Below are 14,193 nucleotides of genomic sequence, written 5' to 3' on the forward strand. Positions count from 1 at the left end.
ATAATATAATAATAAATAATAAATGTTGGCCAGTTATTATACAGCTTGCTAAACAAAAAAGTAAAATGTCCTATAGTTCAGTTTTTCCCCTGGATCAACTCTGCATCTGGCTTCTTTCTCCCATTCTCATGTGCTTTGATCCAGCATGTACCTGCAACCAATATAAATCAAAACAAAAGATGTCTTGTGGTGTTCCCACTGAGACAAAGGTACCTTTGAATACGGGTCTTTCCATTAACCCAGAGATGAGAGGGGAAATGTCAATTCCTCCAACAGGGCTCCTTCCTTTGATATCAGGGTGGTGTATATTCCAAAAGCTCTGTACGCTGCAGGTTTCGGGGGGCAGGGAGGACTTCAATCGAGTCACCAGAGAACCCTAAATAATGCAAAGCAAAGAAAGACAAGGAGGTGGTGAGAATGTTAATTTCTTAAGCTTGTATTTCTCTCCCATCAGAGTGGATAATCATCTTTTTGAAAATGCCCTTGTGTCATATTTATGACAGTGACACATCCATTATGAATACAGTAGCTCATTTGCAATATGACCTGACAAATATTGATGTGTTCTAGGCTACATTTAATTTCAAGGTAACTAAAATCATTTGTGTTTCTTAGTAACCGGGAAGGGTACTGATCACATGAAGCTTAAAATAGTAGGGTCCTTTATGACTCGTCCTTCATAGTGAATCTACCAATCGGGACCTGGACAGGCGTTGAGGGAGGAGCTGGAGGAGTGGTCAGATGAGTCAATTTGACCTTGAGGTCAAGAGGATCTCACTCTCATGCTGAGGTTCATAGATACATTGTTGGAGGGGAGCTGGCTGAGTTAGTCACAAACAGCTTCTTAAGTGATATCCATTGACCGTCTCCTCCAGCTAAATAATAGGGTTACAGATCCACAGCTCCTGGGACTCAGAATATAAAAGCCGATTTGTGGAGACCCACAAAGGCCCAAGTCCCAGCATCCAAGAGTCAAATATATGTTACATTTGCTGAGCCTGTGGGTCTAAGAGAAAAAAGCAGCTCCTTCCCAGAGCTATTTATGTTCTAGTTGGCTCCCTAAATTCTAAGCAACTGAGAAGGCAATTCTTAAGCGATATTACAAGATAACACAGATTTAGAGGGCAAAAGAATTATCATAGTCAGGACAGTGTTTTTAATAAGTTTTGAAACCATTGTGAGTCCTGAAGTTAATTTAGTAGGTCAAGACAAACATTTCCTTTTAGAATAGAATAGACTAGATCGAAGTAGACTAGATCAGAGTGCTTTCCTTTCAGTTAAGTAAATTGTTAGGATTGAGTATTGTTTTCTGAAAGTTTAGCTTCATTTATCTATGTTTATGTGTGTGCGTATTAGGTCGCAATGTAGAATGGAATTTCTTGCTGTGGTTCAAGGTCCAAAAGATTGAAATTCACCATATTAGTAGACAGTGTCTATTCAGGGCAGAGTTTACAAACTGGGGACTCGCAGGATACATATGGCCCATTAGGAGTGAGTGAATTGGGAGTTTTATTATTGTTGTTATTTTGTTCTGTGGTTCACAAAAAGAGGTTGTGAAAAAATATGAGTTGATGGCCAGCAGTTAAAAGTCAGGAAATTTTATCTTTTAAAAAGACAAATATTTCAGTTTCTCTTCAAATACCAGAATACCTAGAAATAATGAATCTGAATTCTCACAGGCCGGGATAGTCCAGGAAAATTGTTTTCCCCAAAATGAAAAATCTGATAGGTAAGTCAAGTGGATCCATTTCTATAATATTTTCTATCCCTGGGTCCTTTGACTTGATAATGATTTTTTATCTGCCATATGCTCCTGCCTCAACCTACATTTCTGGCCTTATCACTCACCCATCTTCTGTTCTAGCCAAATTAGAAAGTTAACTTATCCAAGGATCGTTCCCACCATCCTCTGACTGTGGCACTCTCTCCTCCCCAGCCCCTCTGTCAATTGAATGAAACATTTACCAAAGCCCAATTTAACTATATAGACCTTCCAGAAAGTCTTTCTGCCTCTTTCTTTATCTCTGGTAGTTCCTATCCCTGAATTCCACTAGTACATTGTACTTCTTTACTGGTCTTGCAGTACTCATAATTCTCTAAAATATATCATCCTTATTTATCATCATCTGTCTCTCTGAGTAGGTCATGAGCTCGCTGAATGCAGAAACCATGTCACATTTGTCTCTGCTTTCCCATCCCATTGTTCAGACCAGTGAACTGCATAAAGCAGATACTCAATAGTTGTTTGACAAATTGCATTACAAAAGACTTCAACATAAGGTTATTAGTTGCAGCATTGTTTGATATAGCAAAAAATTGAAAACAATCCAACTGTCCATCAGTTGAGTTTGAATATATCACCTATGCCACCTCTACATAATGGAATATTCTAAGGCTATGGAAAATGATTTAGATCTATTTTTGGTGACGTAGAAAGATGTTCAGGACATAATACTAAGTAAGAAGCAATTGACAGAACCATAGAGAGAACATTATCCAAATAATTTTTAAATAGACACTTCTAGGCATAGAAAAGATCTGAAAGGATATTCATTCACCTCACAGATGTTTCCTGAATGCCTACCATGAGTTAATGACTATTCTAAGAGCTGTATGTATAAGAGTAAACAAAGCAAAATGTCTATGCAGGTGGAGTTAGCATTCTACTAGGGGAGGGATAGAGAGAAAAGGCTCTATTTAAGATAACAATAATGGAACAAAGAGAAGTAAAACAGGAATACTGAATAAAGAGTGATATGGCTGGTGCAGGGAACATTTCAATATTATTTAAGGTGTTTAAGAAACACCTCTCTGATGAGAAATTATTTCCCCAGAAACCTGAAATAAGACAATAAGTCATGTAGGTTTCTGGAGGAAGAGGATTACAGGCAGAGGGAACAGCAAGTGTAAAGGTCCCAAGGTACAAGTGTACTTGGTGTGGCAGGATAGAGTAAGTAAAAGGAGAGAAGGTAGGAGACGAGATAAGCAAATTAATGGGAATCCATGTTATGTAATGCCCTCTAATGGAGTTTGACTTTTTTTTTTTTTTTTTTTAGTTTCTGCTTTATAACAAAGTGAATCAGTTATATATATACATCTGTTCCCATATCCCTTCCCTCTTGCGTCTCCCTCCCTCCCACCCTCCCGGCGGTCACAAAGCACCGAGCTGATCAGGGAGTTTGACTTTTATTCTGAGTAGAGTGAAAAGACTGTCAGGCTTTCAAAAAATTATCAAGAAATTGGTAATGGACATATTAAGTTTGAGATGCTTATAGGAGCTCCAAATGGGAGGTAGAAAGTTGGATGCATGATCTAGAGCTCAAGAGTGAATTCCAGCCTGGTTTTATAGATTTAGACTGGTATTTAAATCCATTTTCTAGTTAGGTGAAACTACCTTGAAAATAAGTGTAGAAGGCAAAGAGGTCTGAGGACTGAGCCATATATTATTTTGTCATTTAGGGAATGAAAGCTTAAGAGAATCCAGCAAAACTTAGATGAAGGGACCACTGAGCAAAGAGATAAAGGAAAGAGCTATGTGAAGGAAGCCTAGTGGCAAAAGTATGATATCCTCAAAGAGGAGGATGAGATAAATTCTATCAAATTCTGCTCAAAGGTTGAATAAGAGGAGGACTGAGAAAAGACCATTGACTTTTGTGACATGAAGATCACTGATGACCTGAGTAAAAGCAATCTTGGAAGAATGGTAGGGATGAAAGTCAGAGTAAATTAGGATTTCAAGAGAGAAGGGGAGGCAGGGCTGACAGTGAGTTTATACAACTCTTTCAAAGCCCTTTCAAACTTAAGGAATATCAGACAAATTGAGACTCATTCTAGAAATCAACTGGCCTCTTCTCCACAAAAATGTCAATGTCATAAAAGGTAAAGAAAGGCTGAGGAAATGTTCCAGATTAAAAGAAACCAAAGAGTCAGGTCCATTAAATTCTATATATGATTCTTGATTGAACCCTGGATCACGGGAAAATTGTTATACTGAACATTATTGAAAAAAATGACAAAATTTGAATACGGATTGCATTTTAAATCAGGATTTTGTATTAATGCTAAACTTCCCAAATTTCATCATAGAGTTGAAGTTATGTAATGGAATGTCCTTGCTCTTAGGAAATATATCAGAAAATGATTCAGAAAAACACAGTAAATATAGATACATTTATATATATATATAAAATAATAGATTTTTATATATGCAGGATATAGAAATATATATATATATAAAATCTAGATGAGGGGTACATAGAAGTCCTCTGTATTATTCTTACAAACTTTCTGTAAATTTGAAATTATTTTGTAATAAAACTTTTTGAAAATGTTATAGTGGTTATTTCTGAGAAATGAAATAATGGATTTTTTTTCTATCTCCTTATCTCTATTTTCTTTTTCAACAGCAGAGATCAGTTATTTTGAAACATAAGTATTTTTAATGACATTTAAAGTATTTAAGAAAACGTGTCAGTTAACTTTATCGACCACTCAAAAGGGCAGTGTTTTAATGATCTGAGCAAATACTTACTTCATGAGACATATTTATCAGATTTTTTGAAGTTATAGAACAAGATTTACAACAGATCTCTACTGATGAGATTATACACCCACATATGATACCTTGTGGGCCAATGTTCACTTCTCAAGAAAAAGGAAGTTAATACATTGAGATATTGCTTTAAGTATTTTAATGTTAATTATAATGATACTGCACTAAAATGAATTAATAATTTTGAATTTTTCTTGACTGAATTGCCAGAGGTTTCTTTAGGGCTTAAATTATTATTTCTGTTTTATGTGTTGGCTTTACCATCACAGAGGAGAAATATGAAAAAGCAATTAACTATATCCTCCAGTCTCCCTGAGAAATTGCTGTAGGGAATCTGTGAAAGAAGGGGCAGAGTTAGCAATATCACAGAAGATGTTTAATCAGATTCTCACTCGGGAAAATCTGGTTTAACACCCCATGGCTATCAGAACAAGCTTGCCATTATCACGTAACAGATTTGTGGTGGAAACTCAATAGCCATTTGTTGAGTAATTGTCAAGAAAGGGAAGAAAGTTTATATCAGAGACAACTTGACTTTGCAAGATCTAGCAAGTTTACCATCAACTCTCACCGACTTAGAGTGTAAAATATTGGCCATAGTGTTAGGAGGCTGAGTGGAATTTTTTTAAATGTCAATCCACCTAACAAGAAGGATAAGATAACTTTGTTGAACACAAGCCTAAGAGAACTTTATTGACTTAACAGCCAAGTAAGAAAAAAAAATGAGGGGGGAAAAAAGTAACCAGTTAAAGAAGGTAGAGTGACAATATTTTGCTATCAAGATTTGTAATTCTAGACAGCAAAATAGCAATTGAACTAAGTCATTTAAATCAAGCCTTTAAAAATAATTATAGAGTAATATTTTTAGAATTATTATAGGTATTTCTGAAGGTGTTTAATAATATATATGTGTTAGTGCCTGTATCTCAATTTCAGTTTCTGGCAACATGGTAGACTAAATAATCTGACTCTCAGACTAAAAGTAAGTAAAAGTAAATAAAAATATGCATATCTATTTTACTGCTTTGACAAATTCGCAAGAAGGTAAGAATTCTCCAGAGACCTAAAGTTAGGGGAAAACAAGAGTCCAACATGGTAAGAAGAGGACCAGAGCTCACCTTTACCCCAAGGGCAACTTCTGAACCCAGAAAGCTCTGAACTTCACTTTTCATGGCCTCACAGAGAGTGAAGACATAAGAAAAATCTCTCAGAGTGGGAAGCCTACTAGGAGATTCCACACATTAACCTGAGCTAGAAAATTACACTGTCAGCAGGCAAACTAGAAATAAAACTGTACCTCTCAGGAGTAGAAAATAAAATTAGCCATCTAAACCTTGTTTCTGGATGAAAGCCAGGAGGAAATATCTAAAAATTAAGAACTGCACACATATACAAAAAAAAAAATTAAGTTTCCATAAAGGATAGACAGTTGAAATATGTACACCTTTAAAAGATAGCATTTGCAATAGTACCAACAAATGAATCTAACCAAAGTTGCACAAGACCTTAACAATATCAAAAACCTGTGAAACTCTATGGAAACATGTTTAAAAAGAGCTAAATAAATGTAAAGATGTACCATGGTTCATAGACGGGAAGACTCAGTATTATAAAAATATTGCTTCTCCCCAGATTGATCCATATATTCAATCTGAATAGTTTTTACTTTGAAATTTGGCAAAAAATTATATGATTTAAACAGAGAACAAAGAACAAAAATAGTCAAAACATCCCATAACAGGAAATATATAGAGAAGATATTTGCCTTACCAGGTATTAAGAGTTATAAAAATCTAATATTTAAGATGAAGTGGTATTGGTCCAGGGACAGATGAATAGACTGGTGGAACTGAGTGGAGAACTCAGAAATATATCCACACACCTATGGAAGTTCGATTGACAGACTAGTGGGAAACAGGGATTTTTCTATAAATAGTTCTGAAACAAAACTGACTCCTAACTAAAGCAAGATAATTCCATAGGAATTAAAGACCTAAATGTGAACAGCAACAGTATAACAATCTTAGAAGGCAATATAAAAAAAATCTTCACCATTCTGTCCAAGGAATTCTCCATTTTTTCTGGAGCTGATCTGTAGTGGAGATAGATTTCTTAAATATGACAGAAGTAGAAACCACAAAGAGAGTTGAGTTCAATTACATTAAAATTAAGAGCATCTGTTCATTTAAAACACCATGTGGTAGAGACTTGAGCACTCCCAAATATCAGTGTGGGAGTATTCTATACTTCCCAGCCTCCTTTGGGGCCGAATGATGAGATGCAATTTGGACAGGAGTGACAGAAGCCACTTCCAGGCCTTGCACTTAGAAATAACCTACAGAGTCCTCAGCTTTCCTTCCTTTGCCATGTGTTCTCTAAGGCACAGCTTCAAGAGGGGACCACCGACTAACATCAGCCTTAGTTATCCACTGAAGTTCAAGGTTTATTTGTTACTCCCGATTAGCCCATGCTATACTGATTAATAAAAGCCATAGATAAAATGATAACTACAAAGTGGAGAAGCCATTTTCAGTACATCTACTTGACAAAATATGAGCATCCAATACATTTTTTAAAGTTCTATGAATTAATAAGAAAAGGATAAACATCCCAATAGAAAAATGGGCAAAAGATTTGAACAATCTCCTTCATAATGGTCAATAACCACATAAAAAGATAGCCATTCTCTAGTAAATGAGAAAATGATACCTCACCGTTTTCACTCCCATCAGTAGGACAAAAATTTTTGAAGTCTGCGGACTTCCCTGGTGGCGCAGTGGTTGAGAATCCACCTGCCAATGCACGGGACATAGGATCGAGCCCTTGTCCGGGAGGATCCCACATGCTGTGGAGCAATTAAGCCCGTGTGCCACAACTACTGAGTCTGCGCTCTAGAGCCCACAAGCCACAGCTACTGAAGCCAGTATGCCACAACTACTGAAGCCCACACGCCTAGAGCACATGCTCTGCAACAAGTGAAGCCAACGCCATGAGAAGCCTGTGCACTGCAACAAAGAGTAGCCCCGTGGGGAGACCTTCAAGATGGCGGAAGAGTAAGACATGGAGATCACCTTCCTCACCACAAATACATCAGAAATACATCTACATGTGGAACAACTCCTAAAGAATGAACACTAGCAGAAGACCTCAGACCTCCCAAAAGGCAAGAAAGTCCCCACGTACCTGGGTAGGGCAAAAGAAAAAAGAACAAACAGAGACAAAAGAATAGGGACAGGACCTGCACCAGTGGGAGGGAGCTGTGAGGCAGGAAAGGTTTCCACACACTAGGAGCCCCTTCACGGGCGGAGACTGTGGGTGGCGGAGGGGGGAAAGCTTCGGAGCCACGAAGGAGAGCGCAGCAACAGGGATGCGGAGGGCAAAGCAGAGAGATTCCCGCACGGAGGATTGGGGCCGACCAACACTCACCAGCCCGAGAGGCTTGTCTGCTCTCCCGCCGGGTCGGGTGGGGGCTGGGAGCTGAGGCTCGGGCTTCGGTCGGAGCGCAGGGAGAGGACCGGGGTTGGCGGCGTGAACACAGCCTGAAGGGACTAGAGCGCCACAGCTGGTGGGGAGGGAGTCCAGGGAAAAGGTCTGGAGCTGCCGAAGAGACGAGAGACTTTTTCTTGCCTCTTTGTTTCCTGGCGCGCGAGGAGAGGAGATTAAGAGCACCGCTTAAAGGAGCTCCAGCCGCGGCTATCAGCGCGGACCACAGAGACGGGCATGAGACGCTAAGGCTGCTGCTGCCGCCACCAAGAGGCCTGTGTGCGGGCACAGGTCACTACCCACACCTCCCCTCCCGGGGGCCTGTGCAGCCCGCCACGGCCAGGGTCACGTGATGCAGGACAACTTCCGGGGGAGAACGCACGGCGCGCCTCAGGCTGCTGCAACGTCACGCTGGCCTCTGCCGCCCCAGGCTTGCCCCGCATCCGTGCCCCTCCCTCCCCGCCCTTCCCCGGCCTGAGTGAGGCGGAGCCCCCGAAGCAGCTGCTCCTTTAACCCAGTCCTATGTGGGCGGGAACAAACGCCCTCAGGCGACCTACACGCAGAGGCGAGTCCAAATCCAAAGCTGAACCCCGGGAACTGTGAGAACAAAGAAGAGAAAGGGAAATTTCTCCCAGCAGCCTCAGGAGCAGCAGATTAAATCTCCACAATCAACTTGATGTACCCTGCATCTGTGGAACACCTGAATAGACAACAAATCATCCCAAATTGAGGACATGGACTTGGGAGCAACTCTATATATATTTTTTCCCTTTTTCTCTTTTTGTGAGTGTGTATGTGAATGCTTCTGTGAGTAATTTTGTCTATATAGCTTTGCTTTTACCATTTGTCCTCGAGTTCTGTCTGCCCGTTTTTTTTTTTTTTAATATACTTTTTAGCGCCTCTGATCATTGGTGGATTTGTTTTTTGGTTTGGTTGCTCTCTTCTTTCATTCTTTGTTTCTTTTTTTATTACTTTTAAATTTTTTATTTTTAATAATTGTTTTTTCATTTTTTTATTTTAATAACTTTTTAATTTAATTTTTCTCCCTTTCTTTCCCTCTTTCTTTCTTTCTTTCTTTCTCTTTCTCACTTTTATTCTGAGCCGTGTGGATGACAGGATCTTGGTTTTCCAGCCAGGTGTCAGGGCTGTGCCTCTGAGGCGGGAGAGCCGAGTTCAGGATGTTGGTCCACCAGAGACCTCCCAGCTCCACGTAATATCAAACAGCAAAAATCTCCAAGAGATCTCCATCTCAACGCCAAGACCCAGCTCTACTCAATGACCAGCAAGCTACACTGCTGGACACCCTATGACAAACAACTGGCAAGACAGGAACACAACCCCACCCATTAGCAGAGAGGCTGCCTAAAATCATAATAAGGCCACAAACACTCCAAAACACACCACCAGAAGAGGACTTGCCCACCAGAAAGAAAAGATCCAGCCTCATCCACCAGAGCACAGGCACTCGTCCCCTCCACCAGGAAGCCTACACAACCCACTGAAACAACCTTAGCCACTGTGGGCAGACACCAAAAACAACAGGAACTATGAACCCTCAACCTGTGAAAAGGAGACCCCAAACACAGTAAGTTAAGCAAAATAAGGACACAGAGAAACACACAGCAGATGAAGGAGCAAGGTGAAAACTCACCAGACCATACAAATTAAGAGGAAATAGGCAGTCTACCTGAAAAAGAATTCATAGTAATGTTAGTAAAGATGGTGCAAAATCTTGGAAATAGAATGCAGAAAATACAAGAAACATTTAACAAGGACCTAGAAGAACTACAGAAAAACAAACAATGATGAACAACACAATAACTGAAATTAAAAATTCTCTAGAAGGAATCAATAGCAGAATAACTGAGGCAGAAGAACGGATAAGTGACCTGGAAGACAAAATAGTTGAAGTAACTACTGCAGAGCAGAATAAAGAAAGAATGAAAAGAACTGAGGACAGTCTCAGAGACCTGTGGGACAATATTAAGCACACCAACATTCGAATTATAGGGGTCCCAGAAAAAGAGAAAAAGAAAGGGACTGAGAAAATATATGAAGAGATTATAGTTGAAAACTTCCCTAATATGAGAAAGGAAAGAGTTAATCAAGTCCAGGAAGCACAGAGAGTCCCATACAGAATAAATTCAAGGAGAAACACGCCAAGACATATTAATCAAACTATCAAAAATTAACTACAAGAAAAAATATTAAAAGCAGCAAGGGAAAAACAACAAATAATATACAAGGGAATCCCGATAAGGTTAACAGCTGCTCTCTCAGCAGAAACTCTGCAAGCCAGAAGGGAGGGGCAGGACATACTTAAAGTGATGAAAGGGAAAAACCTACAACCAAGGTTACTCTTCCCAACAAGGATCTTATTCAGACTCGACGGAGAAATTAAAACCTTTCTAGACAAGCAAAAGCTAAGAGAATTCAGCACCACCAAACCAGCTTTACAACAAATGCTAAAGGAACTTCTCTAGGCAGGAAACACAAGAGAAGGAAAAGACCCACAATAACAAACCCCAAATAGTTAAGAAAATGGTAATAGGAACGTACATATTGATAATTAACTTAAATGTAAATGGATTAAATGCTCCAACCAAAAGACATAGACTGGCTGAATGGATACAAAAACAGGAGCCGTACATATGCTGTATACAAGAGACCCACTTCAGACCTAGGGAAACATACAGACTGAGGGGCTGGAAAAAGATATTCCATGCAAATGGAAATCAAAAGAAAGCTGGAGTAGCAATTCTCATATCAGACAAAATAGAGTTTAACATAAAGACTATTACAAGAGACAAAGAACGACACTACATAATGATCAAGGGATCAATCCAGGAAAAAGATATAACAATGGTAAATATTTATGCCCCAACATAGGAGCACCTCAATACATAAGGCAAATGCTAACAGCCATAAAAGGGGAAATCAACAGTAACACAATCATAGTAGGGGACTTTAACACCCCACTTTCACCAATGGGCAGATCATCCAAAATGAAAATAAATAGGGAAACACAAGCTTTAAATGATGCACTAAACAAGATGGACTTAATTGATATTTATAGGACATTCCATCCAAAAACAACAAAATACACTTTCTTCTCAAGTGCTCATGGAACATTCTCCAGGAGAGATCATATCTTGGGTCACAAATCAAGCCTTGGTAAATTTAAGAAAATTGAAATCATATAAAGTATCTTTTCCAAACACAATGCTATGAGACTAGATATCAATTACAGGGAAAAATATGTAAAAAATACAAACACATGGAGGCTAAACAATACACTACTTTATAACCAAGAGATCACTGAAGAAATCAAAGAGGAACTAAAAAACTACCTAGAAACAAATGACAATGAAACACGACAACCCAAAACCTATGGGATGCAGCAAAAGCAGTTCTAAGAGGGAAGTTTATAGCAATACAATCCTACCTTAAGAAACAAGAAACATTTCAAATAAACAACCTAACTGTACACCTAAAGCAATTAGAGAAGGAAGAACAAAAAACCCCCAAAGTTAGCATAAGGAAAGAAATCATAAAGATTAGATCAGAAATAAATGAAAAAGAAATGAAGGAAACAATAGCAAAGATCAATAAAACTAAAAGCTGGTTCTTTGAGAAGATAAACAAAATTGATAAACAATTAGCCAGACTCATCAAGAAAAAAAGGGAGAAGACTCAAACCAACAGAATTAGAAAACGGAGAAGTAACAACTGACACTGCAGAAATACAAAGGATCATGAGAGATTAGTACAAGCAACTATATGCCTATAAAATGGACAACCTGGAAGAAATGGACAAATTCTTAGAAAAGCACAACCTTCCGAGACTGAACCAGGAAGAAATAGAAAGTACAGACAGACCCATCACAAGCACTGAAATTGAAACTGTGATTAAAAATCTTCCAACAAACAAAAGCCCAGGACCAGATGGCTTCACAGGTGAATTCCATCAACTATTTATAGAAGAGCAGACACCTATATTTCTAAAGCTCTTCCAAAATATACCAGAGGAGGGAACACTCCCAAACTCATTCTACGAGGCCACCATCACCCTGATACCAAAACCAGACAAAGAAAGTAAACTACAGCCAATACCACTGACGAACATGGATGCAAAAACCCTCAACAAAATACTAGCAAACAGAATCCAACAGCACATTAAAAGGTTCATACACCATGATCAAGTGTGGTTTATCCCAGGAATGCAAGGATTCTTCAATTCAATCAATGTGATACACCATATAAGAAATTGAAGAATAAAAACCATATGATCATCTCAATAGATGCAGAAAAAGCTTTCGACAAGATTCAACACCCATTTATGATAAAAATCCTCCAGAAAGTAGGCATAGAGGGAACATATCTCAGCATAATAAAGGCCATATATGACAAACCCACAGCCAACATCATCCTCAATGGTGAAAAACGGAAACCATTTCCACTAAGATCAGGAACAAACAAGGTTGCCCACTCTCACCACTGTTATTCAACATTGTTTTGGAAGTTTTAGCCACAGCAATTAGAGAAGAAAAAGAAATAAAAGGAATCCAAATTGGAAAAGAAAAAGTAAAGCTGTCACTGTTTGCAGATGACATGATACTATACATATAGATTCCTAAAGATGCTACCAGAAAACTACTAGAGCTAATCAATGAATTTGGTAATGTAGCAGGATACAAAATTAATGCACAGAAATCTCTTGCATTCCTTTACACTAATGATGAAAAATCTGAAAGAGAAATTAAAGAAATACTCCCATTTACCATTGCAACAAAAAGAATAAAATAACTAGGAATAAACCTACCTAAGGAGACAAAAGACCTGTATGCAGAAAACTATAAGACACTGATGAAAGAAATTAAAGATGATACAAATAGATGGAGAGATATACCATGTTCTTGGATTGGAAGAATCAGCGTTGGGAAAATGACTATACTACCCAAAGCAATCTACAGGTTCAATGCAAACTATCAAACTACCAATGGCATTTTTCACAGAACTAGAACAAAAAATTTCACAGTTTGTATGGAAACACAAATGACCCTGAATAGCCAAAGCAATCTTGAGAAAGAACAACGGAGCTGGAGGAATCAGACTCCCTCACTTCAGACTATACCACAAAGCTACAGTCATCAAGATAGTATGGTACTGGCACAAAAACAGAAATATATATCAATGGAACAGGATAGAAAGCCCAGAAATAAACCCACGCACATATGGTCACCTTACCTTTGATAAAGGAGACAAGAATATACAATGGAGAAAAGACAGCCTCTTCAGTAAGTGGTGCTGGGAGAACTGGACAGCTACAGGTAAAAGAATGAAGTTAGAACACTCCCTAACACCATATATAAAAATAAACTCTAAATGGATTAAAGGCCTAAATGTAAGGCCAGACACTATAAAACTCTTAGAGGAGGGCTTCCCTGGTGGCGCAGTGGTTGAGAGTCCGCCTGCCGATGCAGGGGACACGGGTTCGTGCCCCGGACTGGGAAGATCCCACATGCCGCGGAGCGGCTGGGCCCGTGAGCCATGGCCGCTGAGCCTGCGCGTCCGGAGCCTGTGTTCTGCAGCGGGAGAGGCCACAACAGTGAGAAACCCGCGTACCGCAAAAAAAAAAAATTTAAAACTAAATAAATAAATAAATAAATAAAACTCTTAGAGGAAAACATAGGCAGAACACTCTGACATAAATCACAGCAAGATCCTTTTTGACCCACCTCCTACAGAAATGGAAATAAAAACAAAAAGAAACAAATGGGAACTAATGAAACTTAAAAGGTTTTGCACAGCAAAGGAAACCTTAAACAAGATGAAAAGACAACCCTCAGAATGGGAGAAAATATTTGCAAATGAAGCAACTGGCAAAGGATTAATCTCCAAAATTTACAAGCAGCTCATGCAGCTCAATATCAAAAAAACAAACAACCCAATCCAAAAATGGGCAGAAAACCTAAACAGGTATTTCTCCAAAGAAGATATACAGATTGCCAACAAACATATGAAAGGATGCTCAACATCACTAATCATTAGAGAAATGCAAATCAAAACTAAAACGAGGTACCACCTCACAGTGGTCAGAATGGCCATCATCAAAAAATCTACAAACAGTAAATGCTGGAGAGGGTGTGGAGAAAAGG

At 38.8% G+C, this 14,193-nt stretch overlaps 1 long non-coding RNA gene across 1 annotated transcript in view; it reads right to left on the reverse strand.

The window, feature by feature from the left end:
• Positions 1-219: 219 nt before the first annotated feature.
• The window catches only part of LOC308623813, a 157,562-nt gene continuing 143,588 nt past the window's right edge, over positions 220-14,193 (reverse strand). Inside the window, exon 3 of the long non-coding RNA XR_014016890.1 lies at positions 220-376. This is a non-coding gene — a long non-coding RNA (uncharacterized lncRNA). The remainder of the gene's footprint in view (positions 377-14,193) is intronic.

The sequence above is a fragment of the Mesoplodon bidens genome (genome assembly GCF_964165515.1).
Source record: "Mesoplodon bidens genome assembly, chromosome: 10".
Lineage (NCBI taxonomy): Eukaryota > Metazoa > Chordata > Mammalia > Artiodactyla > Ziphiidae > Mesoplodon > Mesoplodon bidens.